We start from the raw sequence: 14,884 nt of genomic DNA on the forward strand, positions 1-14,884 counted from the left end.
CAATGAGCTGTGTTCTGGCCACTGCACTCCATCCTGGGTAACAGAGCAAGACTGTCTCAAAAAAAATTAAAAACGAAGGACATCCTGACCACTTACCAAAATCACATCCAGGATCATCCTTACACAGGTCCCACTCTAGAGTCCATGCCTGTGTGCAAGTGTGCTTGCATGCATGAGGGCAGGGCCAACATGTCCCGACGCTGGCAGCTCTGCTCACAACACAGACGACTCTCAGATCCCATGAGCTCCTTCTCCAGCCAGGCAGCCCCAGCTCTGCAGACCCACCACTTCCTGGGCACCTCCTCTGGGCCAAGTCCTGTGCTCAGTTCTGGACCCAGAATGACAGCCTGACAATAGGAGCTCTTATCACTCCCACTTTACTGATGAGGAAACTGAGGCTCTGAGAGTCTGAGGGAATTGTGGGAGGCCACAGAATGCACTGGAGCTGGGATACAACCCAAGCACCTGCTGACTCCACAGCCTGTCAAGGCTACTCTGTCTTCTGTCTCTGTCTTCTCCTACTCTGCAAGACTTCCAGGACATTCCTCCCGCACGTGTGCTGGTTTTCCCTCCCTTGCAGAGCAGGCCCAGATGGCACTGGGCCAGCCCCCACGGACGGCGAATCTCTCACCTCCTCCTCCCTGGCCTCCTTACCTTGCTGTTTCCCAACCTGAGCTTTTTCAGCAACTCAACACCCAGCGACTCGCACTGAGCCTCCAACTAGGCTTCTGCAGGGGCTGTAGACAGGCAGCTCTTCCTCCCTGCTGCGTGCACAGTTAGTTTTCAAAACCAGATGCAGAACTTTTCAAAGAATCTGTATTAAATTCCATCTGCTTAATCTCACATTGAGCTCAGCCAGACGCCAACAGCATTAGGTGTCCCTCCCAGGTTCCACCTTCTGGGGATCGGGTTGGTTTGTTTCTGTAGCTCTTCTTCCAGGTAGGCCAAGAGTCCTGGGCTGGGTACAGAGCCTGTGGCACACCCCCGTAGACTGCCCTGTAGGCCAGGATCCGCTCACTGACGGGTCCTCTCTGGGCTCCATGTTCAGCCAGCCTGGCTGGCTGTCCTCTGTCCATGGCCCTGTCTGTCCTCCCTACAGCTTTTTGCGTCTGGCCTGTCCCTCCCTCTCTCTCTGTCCCCTTCCCTATTTATCTCTCTCCTTGTTATTGTCGCTTTCTCTCTTCTCCTCCCCTCCTCCTTCTCTGTCTCCACCAACACCTCCCCACTCAAGGTGATCAAGCTCACAGCCACAGAGGCTGCTCCTCATCTGCCCCCAAAGGGTGCTTTGGCTCCACCCTGGGCCACAGTGAGGGCAATGCCTAGAGCCTGGAAGGGACCAGAGGTAAGAGGCCTAGACCTGGCACGCCCTCTCCCATCCAGGCTGGGGACGCTGTGCCTTCCTCAGTGTCCAACAGCAGTGGTCCCAGTGGGGACACACAGCAGTCTCCTTATCACAGGAAAGACATCCTGATCCTGGCAAGAGGAGCATCCAGCGGTCATCCTGTCCTTCCCTTGCCCCAGGACAGGCTGGCTGAAGTTTGTCTAGGAAGATCCTTTCATTGGCCTCCCTGTCCCTATGGATGGTCAGTGTCCCTGAGCCCACATAACCTGGAAGTCCTTTCTCAGGTCTACCCTCCATCCTACTTGCTGTAGGGCTGAACAGGTGAGCAGCTCTCTCCTGTCAAGCCTTCCCTGTGACTGGGCCCCTCGGGCTCATCTCCAGCCTTGACAAGAGTCCCAAGTTGTTTCCCCCGTGCCTGTTTCTTGGCCCCTTGACCAAGACCTGTCTCTTACCTCTCCACCTCCTTCTCTCCCTCCCACTTTCCTCCAAGTTTTTCCAGGATCACAAATTGCTGTCCTCATGCATGAAACTGGGCCTGGAGGCCTGGGCCATGCAGGGCCCTTGCCTTTAAGCCACTCCAGAAGCTCTGCCCCTCCAGTGGAGGGACGGGGGCCTCTCACCTTCTCCCCCTGCTGCTTGGGCTTAATGGGGAAGTGGGGCTGGATGGGCTGATCGGGGGTGGTGGGAAGATGCACCCTAGGTGGGTTTCTGTTCCATATCCTTTGTGGCTGGTGATGGGCCACATAAAAACAGAGTTCTGTAACACCATAAATCAAAACTGAAGCATCTATTGTGCCCCTTCTGAGTACCAACACTGGACTAGAAATACAGAGAAGGCACATGGGGTATCTTGTACTAGAGGAGCTTTTAGATCATTGAGGACTTAGACACAGACTCATGCTAAGATATGAAAAGAGTGGGGAAATAATTAGCTCTCTGCTGGGCACTGCTCTGGTCCCATCTAAGAAATATTAAAAGCAAGACACAGCATAATCAAACTGTTTCCAAGTAACTTAACTATATGCCAGACAAAACTTAAGAATATTTGTAGGAATACAAAAATATATGGCCTCCCACAAAAAATTTGCAATGTCTAGTATCCAACCAAAAATTACCAGACATGCAAAGAAGCATACAAATATGACTAATAATGAGAAGAAAAATAATTCAATTGAAACTGATTCAGCATGCAGAGCATGGTCAAAGCAGGGGTAGCTGGGAAATTCAAGCTCTGTTCAAGAAACCGGAAGGGAGTCTCAGCATCTTCTATCTCCTTTCACTATTTACCAGCCACTGGTCCAGAATCCACCTTGCTATGGTTTCAATGCCCCCTCCAAAACAATATTGACACTTAATCCCCGTTGTAACAGTGTTAAGATGTAGTCTTTGAGAGGTTATTAGGATAAGATATGCTCATTAGGGTGGAATCCCTATGATGGGACTGGTGGCTTTATAAGAAGAGGAAGAGAGGTCTGAGCAGGCCTGCTGTAGTCCCTTCACCATGTGACACACTGCACCACTTCAAGACTCTGCAGAGGAGACAAACAAGGAGGTCCTCACTAGATGTAGCTCCTTGCCTTGGACTTCCCAGCCTCCAGAACTGTGAGAAATAAGTTTATTTTCTTTATAAAACACCAAGTTTGTGGTATTCTGTTACAGCAATAGCAAACTACCTAAGACACACCTCTACCCTTTCTTCATCAAGGTGTAGAGACCCAACTCCTGTGGCCTGAGTCTGAAAGTCATGTTATTTTGACAGCTCCTCAATATGAAAGTCTTTTAAAATGGTCTTGTCAAAGATACTTCACACCTAGATTTGTATTTTAATACCATTTTCCGATAAAAGTAACCAGGGGTCCTTGCAGAAATTTGGCCGATTCTGAGACTAGGTTAGAAAATATACAAAATGAGCCTGGAGGATCTTGTAGTGCCAGGAAATAAGTAAAAAGTGCTGAACACATATATACACAATAATGAAAAAGTGTCAAAGGAATACAGATGCCAACTGAAAAATCTCCCAATGGCAAAAGTCAGAAAAAAAAATAGAAAAAACTAAATAAAGTAATATCATATTATAACCCAAAGTATAAAATAAATATCCATGACTTCATACTGATTTAAACAAATTATTGAATAAGTTAATATAGGAGAAGAGACAAACCTCCCACACAGAAGAATTCCAAATAATTTAGTTAGATGCTCAGCACTCAAATGGGTAGAGCTTAACTCCTTCTTAAGGGTGGCTGCATAAAATAACTTCCTTCCAAAGGGTGCAGTATGAGAAGAGAGAGAAAGAGTAACTTTATGATGGAGAAACCTAATGAATGTGACCTTAGCCAGGTGATTAAGATTAACATCATCAGCAATAAGTCATGTTGATAGCATGTACTCTTAATATGACATAATAAGAATGGTGACTCTGTAGTCTTCCTCCCTAAAAAATATAATAACCCCAGTATAATCACAAGAAAAAAATCAGACAAACCCCAATTGAGGCTTAACAAGTGATACTGGGACAACTGTTCGATCAGGGGCAAAAGAAGGAATCCAGACCCCTACCTCACATCATCTACAAAACTAACTCAAAATGGATCTAAGTTTTAAATGTAAGAGCTAAAACTATAGAACTCTTAGATGAAAACATGAATGTAAATCTTTGTGTCCTTAGATTAGGCAATGAATTCTTAGGTAAGACACCTAAAGCACAAGTGACCAAAGAAAAATAGAAAAGTTTGACTCCATCACAATTAAAAGCTTTTGTAGAAGATTCAAAGGACACTTTCAAGAAAGTGAAAGGACAACCCACAGAATGGGAGAGAATATTTGTAAGTCATCTATCTGACAAGGGCCTAGTACACAGAATATATAAAGAACTCTTACAACTAAACAACAACAGAAAAAGACAGGTAATCCAATTTTTAAATGGGCAAAGGATGTGTATAGACATTTCTCCAAATAAGACATGCAAGTGGCCAATAAACACATGAAAAGATGCTCAGCATTATTAGCCACGGGGGAAATGCAAATCAAAAACCACAATAAAATATCACCTCCCATCTGCTGGAATTGTTATAATTAAACAATAACAAATATATGAACAAAAAACAAAGATTAGGATGTGGAGAAATAGAAATCCTTATATATTGCTATAGGAATATAAAATAAAGCCACTTTGGTAAAGTTTGACAATTCCTCAAAAAGTTAAACATAGAGTTACCATATGACCCAGAAATTCCATTCATACACATATACCCAAGAGAACTGTAAACATATATTCAAACAAAAACTTGTACACAAGTGTTCATATTAGTATTATTCACACTAGCCTGAACTAAAAACCAACTCAAGGGTCTGCCAAGTGATGAATAAATAAACCAAATGTGGTATATCCATACAATTGAATATTATTCACCCATAAAAATTAATGAAGACCTCACATCCATTAGGATGGCTACTACCATTTTTCAATTTTTTCAAAGAAAGTGACAAGTACTACTTTGTGAAGAAATTAGAACCCTTATGCACTGTCGGTGGCAATGTAAAATAGTGCAGCTGCTATGAAAAGCAGTATGGTGGTTCCTCAAATAATTAAAAATAGAACTGCCATATGACCCAGGAATTTCATGTATAGGTATATATCTGAAATAATTGAAGGCAGAGTCTCAAAGAGATATATGTACATCCATCTTCATACCAGCATTATTCACAATAGCTAAGAGGCCGAAGCAACCCAAGTGATCATCAACAGGTAAATGAATAAACAAAATGTGGTATATGTATATGTATTAGCCTGTTCTCACATTGCTATAAACCACTACTTGAGACTGGGTAATTATAAAGAAAAGAGGTTTTATTGGCTCACAGTTCCACATGCTGTACAGAAAGCATGGCTTGGGGAGGCCTCAGGAAACTTACAGTCATAGCAGAAGGCGAAGGGGAAGCCAGCACATCCTATATGGCTGGAGCAGGAGGAAGAAAGAAAGTGAAGAGGAAGATGCTACACACTTTTAAGCAACCAGATCTCGTGAGGACTCAATCATGAGACAGCATGAGAGGGATGGTGCTAAACCATTAGAAACTACCCCGTGATCCAATCACCTCCCCTCAGGCCCCACCTCCAACATTGGGAATTATAATTCAACATGAGATTTGGGTGGGGACACAGAGCCAAACCATATTAACACATGATGGAATATTATTTGGCCTTAAAAATGAAGGAAATTCTGAGACATGCTACAACATGAAGGAACCCTGAGGACGTTATGCTAAATGAAATAAACCAGTCACAAAAGACAAATACTGTATGATTCCACTCATATGAAGTATCTAGAGCAGTCAAATTCATGGAAACAGAAAGTAGAATGGTGGTTGCCAGGGGCTCGAGGGAGGGGGAAATGGGGAGTTATTTAATAGGTATAGAGTTTCAGTTTTGCAAGATGAAAATGTTCTGGAAACTGGCTGTATAACAATGTGAATGCACTTAACACTACTGAACTGTATACTTTAAAATGGTTAAGATAATAAATTCTATGTTATATGTATTTTACCACAAATATTTTTTTGAGATGGAGTCTTGCTCTGTTGCCCAACCTGGAGTGCAGTGGCGCAATCTCAGCTCACTGCAACCTCCACCTCCTGGGTTCAAGCGATTCTCCTGTCTCAGCCCCCCTAGTAGCTGGGATTACACGCATGCGCCACCACACTGGCTAATTTTTGTATTTTTATTAGAGGCGGGATTTCGCCATATTGACCAGGGTGATCTTAAACTCCTGACCTCAGGTGATTTGTCAGCCTCGGCCTCCCAAAGTACTGGGATTATAAGCATGAGCCATTGTGCCTGGCCTAATTTTTCTTTTTCTTTTTTTTTTTTTTTTTTTTTGAGACGGAGTCTGACTGTGTCGCCAGGCTGGAGTGCAATGGCGCGATCTCAGCTCACTGCAGCCTCCACATCCCAGATTCAGGCGATTCTCCTGCCTCAGCCTCCCAAGTAGCTGGGACTCCAGGTGTGTGCCACCTTGCCCAGCTAATTTTTGTATTTTTAGTAGAGACAGGGTTTCACCATGTTGGCCAGGATGGTCTCAATCTCTTGACCTCATTATCCACCCACCTCAGCCTCCCAAAGTGTTGGGATTATAGGAGTGAGCAATATTTAAAAAAAAAAAACAACAAAGAAGAGTGAAATAGGGATACATGCAGTACATCAGCCAGATGAAGACTACAGCTTCAAACAGGAGTACAAGGTGCACGTTGGCCCCAATCCAGCAGGACCCCCGCAGGGGTCTCACCTGGATCCTCCTCTCTGTGGAACCTGACCCTGGTCTGACCTTAACCTGACTCTGATCATCAACCTAATTCACTTTTGACCTTGATCCTGCTCCAATCAACAATTCACTTGGCATTACATGAAGTGAAAGAAGCCAGTCACAAAGGCCATGTATTGTATGATCCTTTTCATATGAATGTCCGGGATAAGCAAATCCACAGAAATAGAAAGGAGACTCATGGTTGATAGGACCTAGGGGTGCTCGGGGAGGGAAAGGGGAGTGACTGCTAAAGAGTACTGGATTTCTATCCACGGTGATAGAGCTGTTCTGGGAATTAGATAGTGGTGACAGTTGCACAACCTTGTGAATATTCTAAAAACCACTGAATAGGCCGGGCACTGTGTCTCACGCATGTGATCCCAGCACTTTGAGGGGACGAAGCAGGCAGATCACCTGAGGTCAGGAGGTCAAGACCAGCCCAGTCAACACGGCGAAACCCCGTTTCCACTAAAAATACAAAACTTAGCAGTGCATAGTGGCGCATGCCTGTAATCCCAGCTACTGGGGAGGCTGAGGCAAGAGAATCGCTTGAACCTGGGAGGCAGGTGTTGCACTGAGCCAAAACTGTAGCATTGCACTCCAGCCTGGGTGACAAAGTGAGACTCTATCTCAAAAAAATAAAATAAAATAAATAAAAATAAAAACCACCAAATTGTACACTTTAACATGGTAACTTTTACAGTGTGTGAATTATATCTCAATTCTTTAAAATCCCAATTGAGGAATATTTCTGCAAAATATCTCACCAGTAATCCTCAAAACTGTCAAGTTCAATAAAATAAGGAAAGGCTGAGAAACTGACACAGCCAAGAGGAGACAAGACAACTCAATGTAAATGTGATATCCTCCATGGGATCCTAGAACAGAAAAGAGATATTAGGCTAAAACTAAGGAAATCTGAATCAAGTGTAGACGTTAGTTAACAATAAGGTATCCATAAAGTATCCCTACTGGTTCATTATTTGTGACAAATGTACCACACTAGGGTAAGAGTATAATAGAGGAAACCGGGTTTGGTGGAATGTGGGGACTCACTCTGTACTATCTTTGCAACTTTTCTGCAAATCTAAACCTATTATAAATAAACAGTGTACTGATTTTAAAAGAAATCAATTTGTCATGTCAACAAACAGCGCCAGGCTAGTGTGAAGAGCTTGCTGGGAATTTCACAAGCTATTTGAATTCAGTCCCCACTGGCTCCAAAGCACTGTCTGGAAAACCCCCAGATTCCCCAGCCCCATCCCTCCTGAGCTCTTAACCCTGCCAGGTGCCAGTGAATTCCACCCAAATAGTTTGCCAAATAAGTGCCGGTTTCTTTCATCAATGCAAATACTCCTTTATCAGGGGAAACACAGGAGCCTAGGGGATAACAGGGTCCCAGGGTCAGGCAGGCCTTGGCGTGAATCCTGAGGCTACCTCTTTCTTGCTGTGTGATCAGAGAAAGGCCATACTCCCAGGCTCAAGGCACTTGGGGCCGAGAGCAGCAGTGTCACTTGTCTTACGTTGCCAACTGCGTTTGCAGAGCCTCTTGTGTTGTCCTTGGACTTAGCCAGGAAGAGCTGCCTGGCTTTGGCTCTGTCTTCCTGACATTATCCTGACCAGGTGGTGCTATTTGCTCATCCTCAGCCACTGGGAGCTTACCTTGTGCCACTTTCTGATCCCCTGAGGGCACCAGCCCTTCCTGGAGCCTTCTCTCACCTCCTCCTTCCCCTGGAGGGCTCTCTGCTGAGCTCTCCATACAGCTTCTGTGAAAAGCTTGACAAACCCTTTGTCTCCCAATGCTCTCTTTCCGAGCTCCTAAGAGTTCTCTGAGCAGGAGAAAATGTTCTATCTGGAAATAGAAGCACATGTTTTGTGCGCTGGCTGCAGCTGTCTCCCGAGAATCATCTCCCAGTGCCACCTTCCAAGTCCTGGGCCAAATTCTCAAACTAAAGGAGATTAAAGACAGATCATGCTCTACTCTGCTCCGCTCCAGCTTTCCTCTGTCAGGAATGACAGATAATTATTATTAGTCTTTCCAGCTTTACAGTCAATTCTAGTAATAATAATCCCAATGCAACAGCTACTATCTGTGGGCATTCACCACGTGCCAACAGTGGACTGGGTACTTTTCAGGCGTCATCTCAAGAAATGCTCTCAGTAATCACGATACTTCTACTGGATAGTAATAACTGTATCCTCACTTAGCATATAGGAAAACTGAGGCTCATAAAGGGTTCGTAACCTTCCAAGGACACACAGCCAGTGAGTGGCAGAACTGGGATTCAAACTCAAACAGGTCTTTTTTTTTTCTTAGAGACAGGTGTCTCTATATGTTGCCCAGGCTGGAATACGGTGGGCCTTCACAAGTGCAATCCTAGCTCACTGCAGCCTCCAGCCCCTGGGCTCAAGCGATCCTCCCATCTCAGCCTCCTGAGTAGCTGGAACTACAGGCACGTGCCACCATGCCCAGCCCAAACATGTCTTCATCCAGAGTGCTTGCTCTTAAGCACCACGTCATACTCTTTCCCTAAAGATGTTTTGTGAAACAAACAAACAAAAAATGATCTCCATGATGAAAGAAATTTGAGGAACGTCACCCTTTTCATTCTCTTCATGGAGGTTCACCATGGGCATGAGTGTGTTGGAAGGCCTGAGAGGTTCTGCAGGGATCAGACCTGTTTAATCTTGTTTAAAACTTGTCAAATTCATTGTTAAAAATGAACATTTATTTTTCTTGTTTACTTCTAAGTGAACCACTTCGTCATCTTTTTCAGCTAGTGTTCTCCGGAACGCGCTTTGGGAAACACTGCACTGCTAAGTCACAACTTTCCTAGCCCCTGCTGCAGCTTCTGGCCATGATAGAGCAGTGGTGGGCTTCCCTCTCACCAGGAACAACTGGGAAGCAAGATAAAATATATGAAACGCCCCATCTCTACTAACAAATACAAAAAACTAGCCGGGCAAGGTGGCGGGAGCCTGTAGCCCCAGCTACTCAGGAGGCTGAGGCAAGAGAATGGCGTAAACCTGGGAGGCGGAGCTTGCAGTGAGCTGAGATCCAGCCACTGCACTCCAGCCTGGGTGACAGAGCGAGACTCCATCTGAAAAAAAAAAAAAAAAAAAAAATATATATATATATATATATACATATATATATATGAAACGACTGTTTTCAGATATTGGGCAACCAGCGACTCAGGACTGCAATCCTTGAGAAGAAAAAACAAGGTGAGTCACATGACTGCCTACGTGCGTGTCCCAAGGCAGGTGTGGCTGTTCTCTCAGTCCCAAGACCTGATCTCCAGGACCAGAGTGGGATGTCCTTGAGAATGCTGAGCAGAACAGCCGGAGAGAGTGTGGTCCTGGGGGCTGGAGGGAGGGTGGTTTCCGCAGGTGTGGGGGTCACTGTGCTCCTCTTGACCGGCTCCCCCACTGGCTGCGGCCCCGCACGGGTTGACAGTGGAACTGCCTGCACAGGAGAAAGGCTCCCATTCAGGTGTCTCGTGTTAATCGGCAGAGGGGTTGGCAGTAGCCGCTAATTTCCGATTTGCTTGTCTTTGAAAGAGGGTAATTGCTGGGAGTTGCCAGTGTTCCAGGTTGTTCTCTGGAAGACGGGGAGGAAGAAGGGGCTGTCATGGGCTCTGCGGAGCGCTGCCTTCTGCAGGGAGTGCGGTGAAGGCTCGTGGGGTGGAGTGAGGGGATAATGAGATCATAGCCCAGCAGGGCCGCAAGGGCCCTCAGAAACCACCTGATCTGACCAGCTCATTCTACAGGTGGAACTGAGATTCGGAGGGAGGGGACATGCCCAGGGCCACACAGTGTGGGCCTGCCTAGGCTGCTTGGCTCCAGCCAACAACCCAGCCATCCTTGGCATTGACTGCACCTCCCCACCCCCATAGCCCCCCAGTCTCTCTGGGGCTCCCCAGGCTGGAGCGTGTGTGTCAGGAACCCCTTTGTCTTTCTCTGACTGCAGGAGACCAGCGCAGCGGTGGGGTCACTGAGGCCAGCAGCCTCCTGGGGGGCTCCCCAAGGCGTCCTTGTGGTCAGAAGGATTCCCCGTACCACACGGGGCAGCTGCACCCTGCAGTGCATGTGGCAGACCTTCTGCAGCACATCAACCAGATGAAGACGGCTGAGGGTTACGGCTTCAAGCAGAAGTACAAGATGCATGCCGGCCCGGGGCCAGCAGGACCCCTGCACAAGCCTTGTCTGGCTCCTCCTTTCTGTGGACCCTGACCCTGGTCTGACCTTAACCTGACTCTGATCATCAACCTAATTTATTTTTTACCTTGACCCTGACCCTCAACTTAATCCCGCACTGACCAGAATTCTGAACCTGAATCTCATTCCAGTCTCCATTAAGAATATAAAGCCTTATTCTAATCCTTATCAGACCCTGACCTTACCTTCTGGATTTTGACCTTGAACCTTATCCTAATATTTATCTGAATTTTGACCGTTATCATAACCTGATCCTCATTCTGCACGTGCTCTGAATTTTGACCTTCTTCCATCACTTTCCTCTCCCCATGTCTTAGTGTTGAACACTGGTCCCTACCCCAGCCTTCACTGTGGCTAAGCTCCCAGCCTACCCATTTTATTCCCGCCAGGAAGTTGACCACCACTTTTCTTCTTTGCAGAGCTACATTGAAGCCTGGATGCTTGACAAAGAAACAAACTCAGGCACCCATGCCTGCCTGTGGGTCTTAGGGAAGAGCCTGGGGCTCAGTGGAGTGGGTCGGGGGCACTCAGAGCACAGCAGGACATGTGTGTGCGTGTGCAGGCATCTGTGCTTCTGCATTTGTGTCATGCATGTGTGTGCCTATGTGAGGGTGGCATTTGCACATATACATGCATATGCACATGTGTGTATCGTGTGTGTGTGCATATGTATGTGTCTGTGAGAGGGTGTGTGCTTGGTGTGTGTGTGTGCATGTGTGTATAGGAGGCGTGTGTTCTCTGTGTATGTGTTGTGTGTGTATATGTGTGCATTAGGGGAATTCTCAGTGCTGTGAAAGGTGCTGTGGGAATGCTTGTGTGCCACACAAGAAGGCCCTGTCTGAGATAATAGCTGGAGGGATCGAGTTGTGGTATTTGGAAGGACTTTGAATTAGTCCATTCTCACACTGCTATAAAGATACTGCCCAAGACTAGGTAATTTATAAAGGAAAGAGGTTTGACTGCCTCACAGTTCCACATGGCTGGGGAGGCCTCAGGGAACTTACAGTCATGACAGAAAGGGAAGCAAGGACCTTCTTCACATGGCGTCAGGAGAGAGAAGCATGAGCAAAGGAGAAACTTGCCAAACACTTAAAAAACCATCACCTTTCTTGAGAACTCATTATCATGAGAACAGAATGGGGGAAACTGCCCCCATGATCCAATCACCTCCCACCAAGCTGCTCCCTCAATACCTGGGGATTATGGAGATTACTATTCAAGAGGAGGTTTGGAAGGGAACACAAAGCCTAACCATGTCAGATTTCCATACGGTAAAGGAGGTGGCCCAACAAAGCAGCTAAAAGTATAGGCTTTGAAGTCAGATACACCGGGGACCACTCCCTGGTTTGCCTTGGGAGGCCTTTAGCAATTCACATGACTTCCCCAAGCCTCAGTTTTCATACCTATAAAATAAACATAGTGGTATCTTTCTTCATGATAACCATATACACATAGACATATTATTATCCCATTTATTAGGGAAAACTGGGGCTGAGAATACAGTAATGCACCTAAGGTTACACAGTTGAGCCAGGAGCTCTGTCCTGAGCTCTGTCCAGGCTATGCGACTTTGCACAGGGAGAAGGCATTGAAATCCACCCAGTGGTGAAGGGGTCATCAGACAAGATAATCTCTAGAGTCCCAGAGACTGTGATTTGGAAAGAGTTAGGAGTGATGGGGGGTGAGGGAGTGGGCAGGTGGGGCGGAGCTGGGCAGTGTGAGTTAATGCCTATGTTGGTTACTCTTTTGCAGTGTCACCTTGACCAGGGCCTCTTTCTAGCCCTTGATTTCTCCATCCATAAAACAAAGCTAAGAGCCCCAGCCAGGCCTCCCTCATGAGGCTGTTAGAGGCCCACAAGCCTCATTTCTCATGGGCACTGAACTTGGTCACCTGGCACTGGACATGCAGGAACATTGCTCTGCTGTCCTGGAACCGTGACAAGAGCCATAGCATGGACATTCTGCCACCCAACCACTGCCTGCCCTTCCTCATCTTCACCGACAAGAACCCTAACAACTGAATCTGTGAGGACTCAGGGACAAAGCAAACCCAGAGACCCTCAAACCCCATCTAGACTTGGGGAGCAGGCCTGAGAACACTAGGGGGGTCCCCTATGTGCCCCTGTGCATCTCCCTTGGAACCAGGCCTGTGGGGAGATTCCTCTCCCCTCCAAGACTCCTCCACTCAGGACATCAAAACCAGTGTTCCCTCCTCAGTGTGTCCATCTGTACCCTGGGGGCCTGGAGAGAAGGCTTGCTAAGGGTCCTTCCAGTCCTAAAGGTCTGAACTTGTGAGGGTTGCACTTGGGCTCACTTGCCCTGATGGGAATGGACCCATCAGGTGGAGAAGCTCTGGAACGGCCCTGCCTTCTGCTGCGGTCCTTGAGGCCCCTGATGCCTGACCCCAGCTATGTGGATCCTGTTGGCTCAGAAGCCAGGAGGCCTTGATTCTCAGATGGCCCTGAACTTGTCATTGCGTCTTTTGGGGATGGTCAAGTCTGCAAGGGACCCCATCGGACACCTAGGCCTGAGTTTTGGAGTCTGGCTGGGCCTGGCCTTGAGAAACTACCAATCATAAGCCTTCAGAAAGTCCTGGATGGGGGAGAGTCCCTTGTTTCTCCATACACTGCCCCTTACAGGATTACCAAGGGTAGGTCAAAGTTTGGTCAGGGCCCAAGTCAGGGTCAAGGGCAGAAGAAGCCAGACATGGACCAGGGTGGTGGGAACCTGTGCCAGCCCCTAGGTCAGGAGGGCAGCGGTTAGAGCTCAGGAGAGGAAGGGGGACATGACACAGGGTAGGATGTGGCAGGTCACCAGGGGAGCCTGGTGGCTGGAGCTCTAATGGGAGAAGGCCAGGTGCCAGCTCGCCTAACAGGATGAGGTTGGGAGCAGGGAGCAGAGTGAGGGCTTGTCACTGCCTAGGCAGCCTGGGTTGAGATGTCATATCCTCTTGGTCATGGAATTGAACCTGGAAGGAGCCCAAGAGATTCATTCATTTATTTAAGTATATTTATTGAACCCCTGCCATTTGCTGAGTCCTGGGGATGCTGAAGTGGACAAGATGGGCAGAAACCTCTGCTTTCCCAGATATTACATGGGAGAGGCAATAAACAGATAAGGATGGAGTGACTATTGGGAGCTGGGTAGCACCACGAAGAGCCAGCGGGCAAGAGAAGTGGTTCATGGGACTCCCACATACCAGCTGCAAGACTCTGGGCATCAGATGCCCTCTCCAGGCCTCAACTTACTCCTCTGTAAACTGAGGACCATCCTCTTCGGATGAGATAAAGTAGTGATTAAGTGCCTTACACAGTGCCAGGCATGCTGAAAGAGCTCACTTTACAAACACAGGGCAGAGACAGGAGTAGAAGAGACACAGCCCTGCTGGGGATGACCGTCCCGCTGCCCCAGCCCAGCGTATTCCCAGCCCCAGCCACCTCATGGGGTAGAAAGGGAGGAGGAGCAGGATGGCTGGTAGGAACACAGGTCACTCCTGGCTCATCACAAACATGATGTGTGACCTTGGACAAGAGACTTCCTATTTCTGAGTGTCAGTTTCTTTCTATGACAGCTGGCTCTATGAGGCACTCATTCTGTTTGCACACTGGTTGACGCTCTTTCCCTCAGTTTCTCCACTGATTCTTCAGAAGATACCACCTATGCTAATGACCTCAGGAGTCAACATCCTTTCATCTGAATTTAAAGTTTATGAGACAATGGCCTGGGCAACATGGTGAAACCCATCTCCACAAAAAAATTAGCTGGGCGTGGTGGCTTGCACCTGCAGTCCCAGCTACTTGGGGAATCACTTGAATCTGGGATGTGGAGGCTGTAGTGAGCCAAGATCATGCCACTGCACTCCAGCTTGGGTGACAAAGTGAGACCCTGTCTCAAAAAAAAAAAATAATAAGTTTATGAAACAGTATGACCTTCTATAGATTGACGTCATCTCTTCTTACCAGCCAGCGATTCTGAGGTGCACCTTTGGACAGCGCTCTGGGCTTTCTGGGAAAGCGTT

Source organism: Trachypithecus francoisi, unplaced genomic scaffold, assembly GCF_009764315.1.
Source record: "Trachypithecus francoisi isolate TF-2019V2 unplaced genomic scaffold, Tfra_2.0 Lachesis_group12, whole genome shotgun sequence".
Taxonomy (NCBI): domain Eukaryota; kingdom Metazoa; phylum Chordata; class Mammalia; order Primates; family Cercopithecidae; genus Trachypithecus; species Trachypithecus francoisi.